The sequence below is a fragment of the Pinus tabuliformis genome, chromosome 4_2, assembly GCF_031772625.1.
Source record: "Pinus tabuliformis cultivar Carrire ecotype Pingquan chromosome 4_2, CPIR1, whole genome shotgun sequence".
Classification (NCBI taxonomy): domain Eukaryota; kingdom Viridiplantae; phylum Streptophyta; class Pinopsida; order Pinales; family Pinaceae; genus Pinus; species Pinus tabuliformis.
In genome coordinates this window covers 940,577,587-940,595,282 of record NC_142304.1, presented here as the reverse complement: position 1 = coordinate 940,595,282, position 17,696 = coordinate 940,577,587, and the positions used below count along the sequence as shown (strand labels likewise).

The following is a 17,696-nucleotide window of genomic DNA, read 5'->3' as shown; positions in this document are numbered from 1 at the left end:
TTGTGCCTTGAGATGCAGAGTTTGAAACAAGACAGGACAGCTCGCCCAAAAGCGTGTGAGGAGGTATGGTGTGTAAAGTGCAAAGGACAGGGACACGACAAGGACCATTGTCTAGTATTCGCGAACTACCTAGTGGAAGAAGGACCAATGCCATTGAGACCAGACGCACAAGTAAGACCGAGCGTGGCGCTTGCATTATGGTATGTGATTTTTCAGATAGGAAGAAAGCATACTACAGATAACTGCCATCTATTACATAAGTATACGCAGACTTCCTAACAGTTGTTTTGTAATTTCTGCAGGCCAGTAGGCCATGATGAGCGCACCTGTAGAAGTTATGAACTAATGATGGATCAGAATCCTACCTGCAGAGTTCAGACCGAAACACGGGCCCCCGATCAAAATGCAGGGATGGCACGCACTAGATTTCAAGGGTGTGGATGAGGTCGAGGTGGAATGGGACTAGGAAGGGGTCGCGGACAGCTGATCTGTTACAATTGCAGAGGGCTAGGGTATTATGTCAGTGATTGTACAAATTCGACAAGACCATCATGCTTATATTGTATCAAGTTTGATCATGAGACAGAGGACTGTCCCATGCTGATAGTGAGGCTATGCGATAAAGGAACACTCCGACCTCCCCCGACTTAGAACCTGCAAATGAGGAGGTCTGAGTCGCGTGAGGAAGACCCAAATGTAAATATCGTGCTGTGAAGTGGTATTACAGTAGGAGATGACAAAGGCAAGTAGCCCAAAGAGAGTGCCTGGGTTTGCAAGGCTCCAACAAAGGAACCAGAATTTGATTTGGAGTGTGCTAAGGAGACATTCATTGAAGCTAAGAAGAGCTACGTGAAGGCCTCCACTTCAGGTAGTAAAGACAAAATGGAATCCGAGATGGACTCATCAATGCTCACTACCTTTTTGGAGGCATGCATGAAGTTGCTGTGCAACAACAAGGTTGTGAAGAGGCTGCAAGAACTCATAACTAGATGTGCTGGGACCACGCCAGGAGAACCGCGCGTAGTTTGGAAGCTTGAGAAGCACACAACACGAATAGGAAGAGAGATGAGATTGACCACGCAGATCGGGGAATATGAAATGGATCAAGTGATTTTGGATCTAGGATCAGATGTGAACATCCTGCCAAAGCAGACATGGGAGTGCATGGGCAGGCTCGCGTTGCAATGGTCTCCTATTCAATTGTGAATGATGAACCAGCAAAAGATCCTACCCATGGGAAGATTGCATGGAATAACGGTGGATATCAAAGGTGCGAGCGTGCTTGTAGATTTCGAAGTGATAGAGAGTGTTGATGACCAAAATCCCTATCCCGCACTACTGGGAATAGATTGGGCCACTGACATGAATGGAGTGATAAATCTAAAGAAGGCAAGATGATTTTTGAGAAAAAGTCACTGCGCGTAGTGGTACCTTTGGACTCTGCGGAAGGATTGCACTACACAGAGCCAGTGCACAACTACGATAGCGATGACGATCTATACTATATCTACAAGATAACCATGTGGGAGCATAACTGGGTGAATCCAATAGTGGATGGCAGGATTTCGTGGGAGCGCGAAAGCTCCTACACCTCAAATTCGGACGAGGAGATAGAACGATGGCAGAACCGGTTACATGAGGTAACCACGCTCAACTACAACATGATGACAAGGTCGCTATGCTGCGTGACAACAGAGGTAAGAGATCTACCTATGTATGATGGATTGACTGAGGTGGATGATTTCTTGAACAATTTTGAAAGAGAAGTACCAGAACAACAATGTTTCGACACTCTGAAATGGGTATTGCGCGCTACGCCCGCAAGATGGTGGGGTACGCCTCAAAGAATTTTGAGGACTGGCGTGAATGTAGAAGGATGATGCTCATGCAGTTTGGAAAGCCTCAGATGCGGATGAAAGCCGGGTATGACACACGAAACAGCCTGCACACCCACCTCTCCAAATGGGTACAGGCATATGGTGTGCAACCTGCACAAACGCACACCGTCCTCATGATAGGAAACATGACCAACAAGCAGGAGTGAGTAAGATGATGGTGTGAACAATGACCAGGAAGTATGATAAGACCAAACACGCTAAAGATTATCCGCGTGGAAGCCTTTAACAAAGTATGCGAAGCACTCAACGCGGTCCACCATGTGAAGTGAACTAACTAGGACCTGCGAGTATCAGTGGTTTTATGGGCTTATAGGACCATGCACAAAACCCTGATTGCGCGAGCACTTTCGAAGTTGAAGTATGAAGCAGATGCTGTAATCCCTATGGAGCATACAAACCCTAGTCCGCGCATAGTAGCACTTGTAGATACGATGGTTAGCGAAGCCCAGAAAGGAGGGATCACACAGCCGCAAGAAACAGAACGCATGGGATTTGAGGAAGAAATCCAACAGGGAAATCTTAGACTCCAAGAACTTGAAGAAGACAGGGTATGGTTAAGAAAGAAAAGAGTGCTGGTGGACGCAGAAGTCAAGAAGCTGGAGGATGAGATAAAGAAAGATTTTCTCAGCAAAAAGACCAGAATGGTAAGACAGGAGGCACGCGATCACGATAACAGAGTTAAGGCCTATTGCCATGAATTGATCAGTTTGATGCCTTGGCTTGGACCGCATATTGCTAAGCATAGTGACTAGGGTAGCACGTTGCAAATGGTGAAGTGTGTGATGCCGACCATAACAATACAAGGTGGGGATTCTCCAGGAGCCATGACGGAGGACTGGATGAAACTCTACACGGGTGGTGCGACCACCTGACTAGCCAAGGGAAGGACAGTCTTAGTGCTCTAGGCAGTTGGAAGGGAGAATGGGAATATAAAATATTCTTCCCGGGAGCTACGAGATATCGGAGATGCGCGCAGAAGCAAAGAGTCACAAGGTCCGCAACTGCGCAAGGGGGGCTATGCTACCACGTGGGTTGGCCATGAAGTGACTGTTGAATTCACTATTCACAATGGGATGCCCAACTTGAGCCTAAATGGAGCGGGCGGTAGGCATTTAATACGCGATTTATGGGCAAGATTTGGGAAAATATGCCGCCAAGGGAGCATTAATGAACCAGATTTGGGGGGAATAGTCGAATTCAAATTCAAAATGTGCTATAAAATACAAGGACTACCCAGCAAACAACACTTGTTCATTTGCGAATTGAGGGATTGAGCAGAGCCCTGAGTATTGTGAGCCGAGCATTGATTAAGACCCTGAATTCACGAGTGATAGATTGCTGCATAGCTACAATGATGGCAACTAAGGATGGTATGGGGATAGAAGAGGTGACCGTCGGCGAGGCCGCGCAGGCCCTAACTGTGGAGGATGTTCTAGAAGGTGTCAGGATTGTGGCAGAGATCCTGAAATCACCATGCATGCCAAGACCCAAGAAGGATAAACAAGCAATGGCTCCCGTACGCATGTCCCTGCGAAACCTATTGTGCAGCAAACTGTCGATGGAGGAGAAAGGAAAAATTGTCACTATAGATACAAATGAAGAAGAAGAAGATCTGCAAGCCCTTATCATCGTCGAGGAAGAAGAAGAAGGCATGGAGGTGGATACTCAACCTACGCTCTCTGTGAAAAAGTTTCCCTCTTATGTCCCCCCACGAAAAGGGAAGGCCAAAGTGCCCAAGGACCTGGACGAGACCAAGAGTTCGCTCTAGAGCCCGCTCCTCCCAGATGGCATTATGTTTGAAGGCATGCACCTAGGCCGCGTGCTAACCATGAAATTTGAAGATTAGGACCTCGCTGACCACGAGAAGTTCCCTCACCTTGAGACCGGAAATCTCATGAAGCAGAACATCGCGGGGGTGGTAACAACATTAGAGCCACGGAAGTGGTTGCGCGGTGTGGAAAAGGCCGGGTTGCTGAACCCACTATGGGTGCTGCATTTCCACCGCACCCCAATAACCATTTTTGTCATCAAACAATTGCTCTTCCTGGTGCATGATGGGTATTTATGGCTGGAGGAGCCCATCCCCATCACGGTAGACCTGATTCATCATGTTTCCCGGCTTCCATACAAAGGAAAGGACCCCGCGACCATATCGGAAGGAAAGGGCAGTGATTTGGCCATCGTGAAGGCCATGAAGATGAAGTACAAGCTGGAAAAGAAGAAGAGGGGCTACGCCATCTCCAACATCAAGGACAAAGTAGTATGCGTAGCAACCCAAATCCTCGCAGGCAAAGTTATGCGCAAGTGCTGCACCACCGAGGTACCTGTGTTGGTGGTCGCACTAGCCGAGTAGTGTGTGGAGGGGGTCCAGTTTAACTAGTCTGAATTCCTCTGCATGGAATTCTTAGAGAATTGTCGCGAAGCCTAGGAGTAGGGTAAAACCTTCCACTATGCATGGCTGTTGCTGTCCATAGTGCTCGTAGCAGGGGAATTGCCGGAGGACAGTCAATTCCCCACAATTGACAGAGAATTACTGGAGGCCGCAAAGTACGCTTCACTCTGGGCCACGAAGGATGCTACAAGGATACGCGACAACAAGATCTTCTAGGTGCTCATGGAGATGAACATTTGAATGTGGATCAACCATAAGCCGTGGTTGTCACCCACGATTTACAACAGTCTGCAGAGTTTTGCAGAATTTAAGGTAGACATGCACAACATATGTATCAGGGCATGAAAGGATCTGACGAAGCAGTGGAAAAAGCTACCCTTTGTAGCCACTGATGATGCCATTCTCACTATCTTGGAGGCATAGCCTCTGGAATGGGGCACCCTAGACATTGTAGAACTCGAGAGGTCGGTAGCGGAGAAGAAGAAAGACGATGCCAAGTTGTGCATCGCACAGTTGGCCAAGAAAAGGTGGAAGGAAATAGCAGCAGACGAGGTGTGGGTAGTGCTAGAAGTGACACAGAAAGTAGCTGAGCAAGAAAAGGCCGCAGCAACACAGGAAGCAGCTACAAAGGCGACCGAGGGCCAAACAACGCCTTCGCAAGAGTAGACAACAGAGGAAGCAGAAATAGAAGAAGGAGGCACGGACCCATGAACTGCGTCCACATAGTTGAAGCACCAACACCCGATAGAGCAAGAAGGATCGAGGAAGAAGGTCAAGGCGTCGAAATTGTCCATTGACCCGATCACCCTAACCGAGGGTGATCTGCATGACATCGGCAAGACGGTGCACGATGTCACAAATGAGGCTCTCCAAGATTTCATGCAGGAGAACCAGATTGTGTTGGGGGCCCTCAGAGCGCAGTTGCAGGAATTACAGGCATGCCCCCCTCAGGTTGGTACCCTTTCGACCAACCTCACAGTCAGATCCACAACAACAGAGCAGATGTTGCATGCGCATATGGCGAACACAATCTTATTGCCGGAAGGGGATCTAGTGGTATCAAATGAGGCCAAAAAATTTTCGGTTAGCATGATGAGAGGTCTTAGTGTTAATCTAGCTTCCTTGCCATGTGAAACATTATATCTATATAACGATAGAGTTGCATGCTAGGGAGAGCCACGCGCTCCAGGTCCTCAGTGAGAAGAAGATAAATATGGAACAACTTAGCTTGCATCGCGACGAATTGGTGTCGTAAAATCAACAACTGGTGCAGGTGATAGGCAACGCTTGCCGAAGCATCCTAGAGCTGGCCATCCCAGCAGATCTACCAGTGGAGGTGTGGATCCACAGGTTAGCAGCAGGAGTCCACGAGGCCAGGGAAGAAACGACAAAGGTTCAGCTAGAGTTGAATCTTTAGATCACCGAGCTGCGGTTAAAGGCGCATCCATCCACTCCCCTGGAAGTTGGAGAACAACGTGCTAGCGCTATCACAATAGGATTGGAGGAAATCGAAGGTGCAGTGCGCGACTGTGCCAACATGTTGGAAGAATAACTTGAGGTCCTCACCACTCTGTAGGAGGATCCCAACATCCAGTGCTTAGAGACAGAAGCACGAGAACTCCAACAGTAGTATGATAGTGTCTGAGGAACTATGCAGATAGTGGTCCTCACCCAGCGGCTTGCAAGGATGCAGCAGGCTAAAGCACTAAAGGAGCAGGTGGACACGGCACGACATAAGGAGGCAGTTCTAAAAGTGCATGTTACACAGTAATTTGTCACCATTTGTCACCGTCCCTGTTACCCCATTCCCGCACTTTGGAGGACTCATTCCGGGACCTGTGAGAAGTGACATAACTTGAAAACACTTGCATTATGTTCCCTTAAGTATGGACTTCATATGCCCTGAAGACATCTCCTGCAGAATATCCTTAAAAAGTCCCATTTTTCCATTAGCGCGAATCCACAGTGTATTACCCGCGCCAATGGGGGAAATCCTCCAAAGAGGGCGCGCCAGTTGGTGCTCTATCTCAGAACTATACCCGCGCCAACCGAGTTTGGAAAAGCTTTTTAACAAACTCACGCTCGAAGGTTTTTTCCTTTCGACTCATGAAGCTTTTTAAGGATAATGCAAATCCTATGGATGTCCTAATTCATCGTATCTCCCTTTCCTCTATCCATAATGGCTTTTTGAGGATAAACCCAATCCCATAGATGGTGTGATTGATCTTATCTCCTTCTCCTCCATCTATAAAAGCTTGTTCCATTGCCTTTGACAAGCTAGTTCAAGCATAGGGAGAATTATACTGTCAGAAGTCTAAGAGATTGCTGTAAGAGTCTTCTTTGCATCCATAATCAAAGAGAGAGAGGCTTGTTCCCCATCCCGACAAGCTTTGCAAGGCATATGTAGCTGATCACCCAGCCAAAGGAGGATTCGACGTCAGAACTATGGTTGTATTCTTCTTTGTTGTTTATCAATAATAAATGACTATCATTATGGTTCCACTCTTGTTGTTCATTGTAATGATGTTTGAGTTATATCTTTTCTGACCGATATATAATTGCATCTATTGGATTTTATGCTTGTATTTGTGTCGTTCTTTGCATGTGCAGGTGTCCATTCACGGAGATCGTGGGGATCGTGACCGGCCGGAGCAAAGGAACGAGAGCGGCGACTCTTCTATGAATATTAGCGTTGGAATCCAAGTAGGCTCTCATCATCCACCTTTAATTTGCAATTAGGAACTTGTGTGATAGCATTGTTTGATTGTTGCTAGACCCGATCTAGGCTAGTAGGGATCGCCTTTGTCCATAGAGGGGATTTACCTCTCAAACAATTTGGTGACTCCGCTGGGGAGTTAGCTTGTTTTTTGATTTGTAGACTTTAGACGGAGCCTGAAGTACGATCAGATAGCCTTTGAAACGCTATTGATTTGCATTAGCGAAGTAGATCAATGCCACTTCAGTCAATCTCCGGTTTGGTTTATGAACTAAACAACTTGGAGTTTGTCTTGCACTTTGGTTTTCTCTTGTTTTGATTGCTTAGATAGCTTTCTGGGTTGGATTCTTTGCTATCTCTTGCTGCCTGGTCTATCTGGATACTGCTGGCCTAGTCTTGGATTGCTTGTTTTTTATTTTAGCATAGAAAGCTTGGAAGGCTCAAAACAAGAAAACTCTAAAAGGTTCCCTGGGCTGGTGCGACTTTCAGGCTAAAAGTAGCGCCAATTGAGGATTGGCGCGGGCTATACATTGACAAGTGGCGCCAATCAAGTTTTCTATGCTAAAATAAAAAACAAGCAATCCAAGACTAGGCCAGCAGTATCCAGACAGACCAGGCAGCAAGAGACAACAAAGAATCCAACCCAGAAAGCTATCTAAGCAATCAAAAAAAGAGAAAACCAAAGTGCAAGACAAACTCCAAGTTGTTTAGTTCGTAAACCAAACCGGAGATTGACTGAAGTGGCGTTGATCTACTTCGCTAATGCAAAGCAATAGCATTTCAAAGGCTATTTGGCCGTACTTCAGGCTCCGTCTAAAGTTTACAAATCAAACAACAAGCTAACTCCCCAGTGGAGTCGCCAAATTGTTGGAGAGGTAAATCCCCTCTGCTCACAGAGGCGATCCCTACTAGCCCAGATCGGGTCTAGCAACAATCAAACAATGATATCACGCAAGTTCCTAATTGCAAATTAAAGGTGGATGATGAGAGCCTACTTGGATTCCAATGCTAATATTCGTAGAAGAGTCGCCGCTCTCGTTCCTTTGCTCCGACCGGTCATGATCCCCACGATCTCCGTGAATGGACACCTGCACATGCAAAAATACAAGCATAAAATCCAATAGATGCAATTATATATCGGTCAGAAAAGATATAACTCAAACATCATTACAATGAACAACAAGAGTGGAACCATAATGATAGTCGTCTATTATTGATAAACAACAAAGAAGAATACAACCATAGTTCTGACGTCGAATCCTCCTTTGGCTGGGTGATTAGCTACATATGCCTTGCAAAGCTTGTCGGGATGGGGAACAAGCCTCTCTCTCTTTGATTATGGATGCAAAGAAGACTCTTACAGCACTCTCTTAGACTTCTGACAGTAAAATTCTCCCTATGCTTGAACTAGCTTGTCAAAGGTAATGGAACAAGCTTTTATAGATGGAGGAGAAGGAGATAAGATCAATCACACCATCTATGGGATTGGGTTTATCCTCAAAAAGCCATTATGGATAGAGGAAAGGGAGATACGATGAATCAGGACATCCATAGGATTGGCATTATCCTTAAAAAGCTTCATGAGTCGAAAGGAAAAAACCTTCGAGCGTGCGTTTGTTAAAAATCTTTTCCAAACTCGGTTGGCGCGGGTAATACACTGTGGATCCGTGCTAATGGAAAAAGGGGACTTTTTAAGGATATTCTGCAGGAGATGTCTTCAGGGCATATGAAGTCCATACTTAGGGGAACATAATTAAAGTGTTTTCAAGTTAGGTCACTTCTCACAGGTCCCGGAATGAGTCCTCCAAAGTGCGGGAAAGGGGTAACAGGGACGTGACAAATGGTGACAAATTACTGTGTAACAATGCACGTCTAGCCTTTGATCAACGAAGCCTTCAATATCACAGCAGACATCGAAGGAAAGCTCATGCACATAAAGGGGATACACACATTGATGCAGAGAAGCACCCCAGACATAGAGGTCTCGGAACAGCGCATGCAGCAGATCCAACAAGCAGTAGCTCAGTGCGCTGCTAACCTCCACGCAGTTCGAGAACAATTGGAGGGACTCCATGCAAAGATTGTCGTGCCGACAGAGTGACTCAAGGGCGAGTCACGATGTTTGTGTTGGGGGCCTGTTGGGCATGGAATCCCCCCCAAGGCATGTTTTGGGGCTTAAAGCCCAAGTTTTGACCCAATCTTGTTGTAAAGCTTCACGAATTGCGGGCGCAGAGCATGAAAAGTATGATAGAGTCACAGGGTTGTCCGCCCTAGTTTTGTAATGTAATGTCGGTTGGATAGACCTACCCATGGTCCGCGGACCATGGGATTGTATAAATAGAGCGAGGCTCTAAGTGTAAAGAGAAGAGTAGTAGAGAGATAGGAAGAGGGTCTAAGTGACTAAGTGAAGTGTGTCTTTGGGTCGTAGAGTAGGAGAAGGCTATGCAACTGAGTGCGTAGAGGCCTAGTAGTCCACAACTGAGTGCACAAACCCCTGCAGCTGAGTGCGCATGGCGGACTTGAGTCTGTAACTGGAGAAGGAATTAATAAAGATAAGTTTTATCGTAATTCTATGTATCTATTCTTGGGTTAATGCATGTTTGCTATAATTTGCAAATATACTGTTTATTTACTGCACGCACTTGTATGAATGGTTTATGTTGTTAAGTATAACTTAAAGCATGCAAGTAGGATAAAATAATCAACTAACATTGGAATACCAGTAAGGACTCGGGTAATAATGCAGAAGTGCAACGTTCGGTCCCCGAGTAGGGCTACACGAAGGCAGTATATCAGGCTGTGAGGTACGGGAAAGTGTGCAAAGCAACCTGCATGCAAGGTCGAACCTCAGTCCACTTGAACTCATCAAACATATCCAGGGTATGGAAACCTGATTCTAGCACCCTCCCATACTACTTCGGGTGAGACCTTAGTCCACGCTCCGTGGACTGTTGTCGAAAGGGCCAGTAGTACCGAGATTTGTTTGGCTAAATTAACTCTGAACCTGGGTCGAGCCCCTATAAGCCAACACCTACATTAGGATTCCTATATTTACATAGGAATAGTCGAGTGGTGGTGTTATAATCGTGGATTTTTTTTTTAATGAAAAAATTATGTTGGTATTAGTTGAATATTATTGTAAATTTATTCTAATTTTGGATGTATTAAGCTTGCATAGTGAGGAATTTTTTCAAGATATAATTTTTTTCTTGAGTGCATAATTTGAGCAAAGTTTTACACCTCAAGAGATTTGATCTCTCTCCAGTCTTTGATAGATCTCACTGGGAGTTCTATTGTTGATGTGGAAGGTTTGATATGATTTGACTCCCAAAACTCAATGACACTTCCACAGCTAAAAGATAACAACGAAATAATGAAACATATGCAATTACTTGAACAAGGACTTGACTTGACACCTAATAGCCATGATAGACATTTTGTCAAACATGTCACAATTATGTAATCTATAGGTTTAAACAACATATCTGAGCATAGGGGTCTCGTACTCAAATGAGAGTCAGTAAGAAGCATTGATGCCTCAACACATTAGCTACAATTTCATCTATTAGGCTATAGATACATTGTTCATTCATTTACAAGTAAAAACATGATTAGAGCCATACATAGCCACTATCATAATACATACTCATAACCAGCGTAATAACAACAAAAAATAACAAGGAAACAACAACCATATAATCCACATATAAACCAGTACAATACTCATGAAATAACAAGGAGAAATAACCTCATATTAATGATGCAAATGCCAACCAGTTGTGGGACTTCCACGAACCACTCGACCATAGACATGGCTGAGCCAAATCTCTCTTCAGCCAGTCACCCCCATGCCATATTTCAAGCATGAATGTGGAATCTCATAAAACACATCAATCAAAAACCATCCAGGGCTTCCAAAGGCCAAACCACCTCAAACCATCAAATAGTGATTCCACCTCATAGTCAAACGTCACAAAACCATCACCATATTGGCCTCTACCCAAGCCTTCCAGGGCTACAGAGTGTTTGTTCCAACCAAGGCTTCAAGACGAGTAACTCAACTCATAGCTGATACAGGGCTCCATAACATTTGTCCAACCAAGGCTCTACAACTAGTAACTCAACCCACCAAGGCTTCAGAGCATTTGTCCAACCAAGGCTACAAGACTAGTAACTCAACCCACAGCTAATACAAGGCTTCAGAGCATTTTTCCAACCAAGTCTCCAGGAATTAGTAGCTCAACCCAAGCTAAAGGAAACACGAGAACCAACCAGAAAAACAAAGAAAATGAACCCACAACATGTTATGAAACCAACTCATGAAAAGATAGATCAACGCTTTAGAATTCAGCCTCTTTGAGGGGGCAGCCTCCTTTACATTACACAAATGAACAATTATTGGATGATACAAATGAAAATACCTCCTTTCTATATATAGGAGTCTAAGGGGTCATGATATAATTAGATCCGACATAACAATAATATTTTAAGGGCACAATAATAACAATAGTGGGCTTCTATGGGGCATAATAGTAACAATATGGGGACTACATGGGTACAACAATATAATAAGGGGGTTGTACTAATAACAATAAGGGGTTACACTAGTAGTATAGGGGCCTAACATGCCCCTCTCCTTCAAAACGTGTTGTCCTCCACGCTTGAGTAGTTCTTGATTCTTCTGTATAAAATTCTTGTCCTCCCATGTGGAATCTTTAGTGGGTAAGGTCTTCCACTTGATGAGATATCCTAAAATTGATCGATTTCATAGCTGTTGGGTTCTTACTTCCGTGACTGCTCTAGATTCCAATATGATTTTTCCTTCCTCTTCAAGTTCTGGAAATATTGTTTGAATTGGGATCTTCTATAACTTTTGAATGAGTGGCCATACTTCTTCGTCCTTCTTATATTCATCCCTTGCTTCGTTTATCCAATCTGGTTGGATAATAGAAATAGCACAAAACAATGCTTCCACATCCTCATCCTTTCTTGAGAGTGCATCTGCAACAAAATTTTGCTTCCCTTTTCTATAGATGATGTCAAAGTCATAACCCAACATATTTGTGACCCATTTTCTTTGTTCTTCTAAAGATAATAGTTGTTCTAAAAAGTATTTTAGACTATCATGATCCATTTTTACCTTGAAGTGTCTTCCCATTCGGTAAGGTCGCCATTTCTTAAGTGCATGTAGTATTCCAAACATTTTCTTCTCATAAATAACTTGCTTGAGATGTAGCCATAAAAATACCCAATCACCTACATCAAAACTTCTTTCACTGCGATGTTGATCTTCCTGTTGTTTCATTCGATTCTGCACCAAAGTGGCGTTATCCTTTAAAAGTTGGAGAACTTGTTGTTGATGCTCGATGTTATATTTCAATGCTTGGATCTTTTTCTTCTTCATATGTCCTTCTATCTTGAGAGTTTTAGGAGTGATAATTTCCTCCAATGCATTACAAGATATGGTCAGATTCATTTCTTGATGCTTGATGTGATCTTTCACTTCTTGAACATTTTTCTTCTTGATATGTCCTTCTATATTGATAGTTTGAGGAGTGGTAATTTTGGCCAATGCATTATAATATATGGTCAGATTCATTTCTTCTTTCTTGATGGGGTCATTCACTTCTTGAACCTTTTTCTTCTTGATATGTCCTTCTATCTTAAGAGATTGAAGAGTAGTAATGCTTTCCAATGCTTTACAAGATATGGTCGGATTCATTTCTTCTTTCTCTGGGGTTGGTTCTTGGTGTATATACTCTTCTTTTGACGTTTCTTGATCCTTTTCTTCCTCCTCTCCACAATCAATGTAAAATAATTTCTTCTCAGCACACTTATGACCTTTAATGTATTTGTTATCACAATTGTAACAAAGCCCTTTTTCTCTTTTTTCTTCCAATTGTTGTGGTGTAACCCTTGTAGGTTGTGGAAGGCTAGGAGAAACAACACTTCCATCTTTACAGTTGTGAGCGGTGGACTTTCTTGTTGCCATAATTTTGCTTTCCACTTTGTAACAAAGCCCTTTTTCTCTTTTTTCTTCCAATTGTTGTGGTGTTTCTCTAAAGAAGGTGTTTCTCTTTGTATCCTCATAATGTGCTATCATTTCCTCCGTGAAAATTGACCACGTAACAAGTTGTTTATGAGAACAAAGCCCTTTATACCATAAAAATTGATCTTGTTCAAAATATGAAGATGCAATACATACCTTTTGTAATAGTGGTACACCATGTAGATCAAAATATTTCTCCATCTGTAGTATCCAATTGACCAGATCCTTGCCATCAAACTTCCTCTTCTCGCTTTTTCTTGATTTTAGGAGCTCGATCTTGAAACGACTATAAATCCGTACTTTCGGATCTTTAAGTTCTCAAATTTCGACCTACAGTCACCCTCTGCGTCCTCTTTCCAATGCCACCAATCTGATTGAATTTAGATTCTCCAAGAAAGAGTTATGCACAATCTCCCAAGATGACCTAATTATATACCTTTTTAGAAGAGAAAACTTGTATGAAGTGCCATGTGTCACTGTTTTGACCTTAGGATCTGAAAAATATACACAGGAAACTATAGTTCATCCTATTTCTATAACTTCTTACGAAATTTCAATCTGATGCTCAAAACACAAGTTATGACTATTTTCCCCAGGTCACCTATTTGGAATGTAATTTGGGAGTCTTAAAAAAAGCCAACTTCCTCAGATCATATCTCCGCAAAGATAGCACGAAAAGCTCTAAAATTTGGATCCGTGGTTCAGAACGATTTCAACCCAAATGGGTTTTGTTTTTAGCATCTGAAACATCGTAGAAAAAAAGTTATAGCAAAAATGCCACAATGACTTGTTTGGAGAAGCGAAACCCTAGAATCCAAAGCTCTAATACCAAATGTTATGAAACCAGCTCACAAAAAGATAGAAAAGATAGATCAACGCCTTAGAATTCAGCCTCTTCTAGGGGGCAACCAACTTTACATTACACAAATGAACAATTCTTGGATGATACAAATGAAAAGACCTCCTTTCTATATATAGGAGTCTAAGGGGTCATAATATAATCAGAGCCGACATAACAATAATAATTTAAGGGCATAATAATAACAATAGTGGGCAGCTATGGGGCACAATAGTAACAATATGGGGACTACATGGGTACAACAATATAATAAGGGGGTTGTAATAATAACAATAAGGGGTTACACTAGTAGTATAGGGGCCTAACAAAACACCATCGCTATCTAGGAAATGGCAAAACTAGGAAAATCCACTATCAATCCAGGCAAACCTCCATGCCAATGAAAAATCATGACCAATAAACCACATGCATATGCCATGCATGCCAAAACTTGTGAGGAAAACATACATGCAACTGGGTACCTACAAGCAAAACTCGTTGTAACTGCTGAAACCATTGTCCTCTTGCGCTTTCCTTCTTGCTCCAAAACTCCAAGTATTCCACACTCTCCAAGAGTGCTCCAAGAAAACTCTAAGTGTCTAAGAGTATAAGAGAGAGAGAATAGAGAGAGCTCCAAAACTGAACTGAAAAAATTCTGTGAAATTATCCTCATAAGCCTTTTTATTAATGATGCCTCTATTTTCTTCATTTTCCATTATTTTCCTTCATTTTCCTCCTCACATGCAACTTGTGACCTTTCACCTCCCTTTTCTCCTAATATCCATTATTTTCATAAATAAATGTGCCAAAATTCCACTTTGCCCTTCCAAAGCCTTTTCTATTTCCTTTGCAAATTTCCTTAGCTATTAATCAATCACCAGTGATCCTCATCACTATGCTTTTTCCCAACATTCGGATTGGAATAAGTGTAGCACCAATTGTTTTGTCCAGGGTTGTTACAGAACCCTCCCTCTTCTGGGAACAATGTCCTTTGTGTTCAAGAACACCTACAACCAACAAACCTGTTGTAAGTAAAACATACTACCCACGAAGCTTTATAGCTCAGCTTATTGTAGTATTTACAATGATCATCCTGCTGAGAAGAAAACTAACATGACAACATTACAACTATAACATCATAATGACATGACACCTACGCCGCTTATTGGAGCTTTATAACATAGCTCATGGCAGTATTTACATCCATATACATATGTACATATACCAAACATTAGCAAAACATGTACCAAAAAGATATACTAGAACATCTGATCAACCAACGAATAAGGAAGGATACATAGCCCGCACCTTATCCACCATCTCTCATGTAGCTTCATTGGGCCCAAATTGTTTCCATTGCACTTTAACTTGCTTGATTGTTCGGTTCCAGAGCATGAGCATCTTTCTCTGGAAAATACACTACGGTTCCGACTGGAATTCTCCTTCTAGCTCCACCTACAATACAAATCAGTCAATCACATCATCAACATCTTTAACATAATTCTTAAGAAATGACACATGGAAAAATTCACAGACTTTCATTGTTAGAGGTAGTGCAAGTTGATAGGCTACTGGCCTAGTCCTCTGAATAATCATGAAAGGTCCACAAAAATGGGGTGCCAACTTGGCACATGATCCAATCTGCAAGGAGCTCTTCTTCAGTTTGATGTATAAGTACACATGTTCCCCAACCTGGAACTCCTTGAACAACCTATTTCGATCTCCATAGATCTTATGCCTATCTTGTGTTTTAAATTTTTCTTGATTACCTGCATTTCCCACTCCATGTTTGCCAACATTTCTAGTCTAATCAACACCTTTTTATCTGGATCACTCAAACTGATGGGAGTATTATAACTCTGTCCATACAATGCCTCAAATAGAGTCATCCTTAATGACTCCTGATACCCATTGTTGTAAGCGAACTCTACTAGTGGAAGGTACTCTTCCCACTTTCGTTGTTGATGCATCACATACATCCTCAGCATGTCCTCTAATATCCTGTTGACCCTCTCTGTCTGTCCATCTATCTGCGGATGATAAACTATACTGAAGGCTGACTCTATGTTGAATCCTGTAAATAAATCCTTCCAAAACTAAGAAGTGAACTTCACATCCCTGTCTAACACAATTTTCTTCGGAACTCCATGCAATTTGACCATGTCCCTGATGAAGACCTATGCTACATCACTCGATGAGAATGTAGACTTCAATGGAATGAAGTGAACTACCTTTGTCAACCTGTCCATCACTACCATGATGGAATCATGCTGTCTCATTATCCTCGAAAAACCTGTGATAAATTCCATGGAAATGACCTCCCCACTCTGGCATCAGAATCAATTGTAGCAGTCCACTTGGATGCTTACACTCTACCTTCACCTGCTGACAATCCAAACACCTAGCCACAAAATCTACTACGTCTCTCTTCAAATTCGGCCAATAATAGAATTTAGTCACTACTATCAACGTCTTGTGATAACCTGCGTGACTTGAATAAGGTTTCACATGAAATTCCCTCAAGATCACCTTCTTGATCTCACTACTATCTGGTACATATATCTTGTCCTTAAAACTAACCAATCCATCTACCGTGAGACGACAGTCCACATCCTGTGCACCTGCATATGTACCTGTACCTGTATGACTACTTGTACTTGTACCCATGCCACTACATGTACCTGTACCACTACATGTACCTATACCTATAAAACTACCTGTACTTGTACCTGTGCTGTACTGCAACCTGTGCACAATCTCCATATACCTACCATCCTGCTGACCTGATTGTGAGATTCTACCCTATAAATATGTCCCGTAGGAGCTCATGGTTGCTATGTGATTTACTTGTATCCGCCTACTAAGAGCATCTTCCACCTTGCTCTCTTTACATTTGATATACCTGATCTCAAAATCAAATTCACTGATCGTGGCCAACCACTGAGCCTACCTTCCATTCAGATTCGGTTGGTCAAATAGATACCGCAACCCACTATGATCACTCATTAATACAAACCTCCTGCGCAAAAGATAATGCCTCCACATATTCAATGCATGTATGATCGCTGCCAACTCAAGATCATGTATGAGGTAGTTCTACTCATGCTCATTCAGATTCTATGACTCATAGAAAATCACTTGTCCATCTTGCATAAGGACTTGACCAAGTCCTCTCTTACAAGCATCTGTACATACTACAAACTCTTGGTCCAGACTTTCAATGTTTAACAATGATGCATGTGCTAAGAACTTCTTGATCTGCTAAAAACTAGCCACACACTCCTCTGTCCATTCAAACCTCTTACCTTTCTTCTGCAATGATGTGATAGGATACGCAATCTACAAGAATTTCCTGATGAACCTCCTGTAATAACCTGAAACCCTATGAAAGATCTCACTTCATCTACATTCCCAGGAGCTTCCTACTCCGTGATAACTCTTACCTTTTCTAGGTCCATTACTATGCCATCCTTGGAAATCACATGTCCCAAGTAGTGTACCTTAGTCTGAAAGAAACTACACTTGATGAGATTAGCATACAATTGATGCTCTCTCAAAAATCTTAACATTGCTGCTAAATGTTCAGCATGCTCTTCTTCATTTTTTGAATATACTAATATGTCATCAATGAACACAATAATAAAATTATCCAAATATGGACGCAACACACTATTCATCAAGCACATAAATGTAGTTGGAGCATTAGTTAAACCAAATGGAACTATAACAAACTCATAATTACCATACCTGGTCAGGAAAGTTATATTGTAGATGTCCTCTTCTTTAATGTGCACTTGATGATA

General features: G+C 42.6%; 1 pseudogene; it reads right to left on the bottom strand.

The window, feature by feature from the left end:
* Positions 1 to 16,560, bottom strand: part of LOC149172780 ((+)-pulegone reductase-like) — a 126,952-nt pseudogene extending 110,392 nt beyond the window's left edge.
* Positions 16,561 to 17,696: the final 1,136 nt, after the last annotated feature.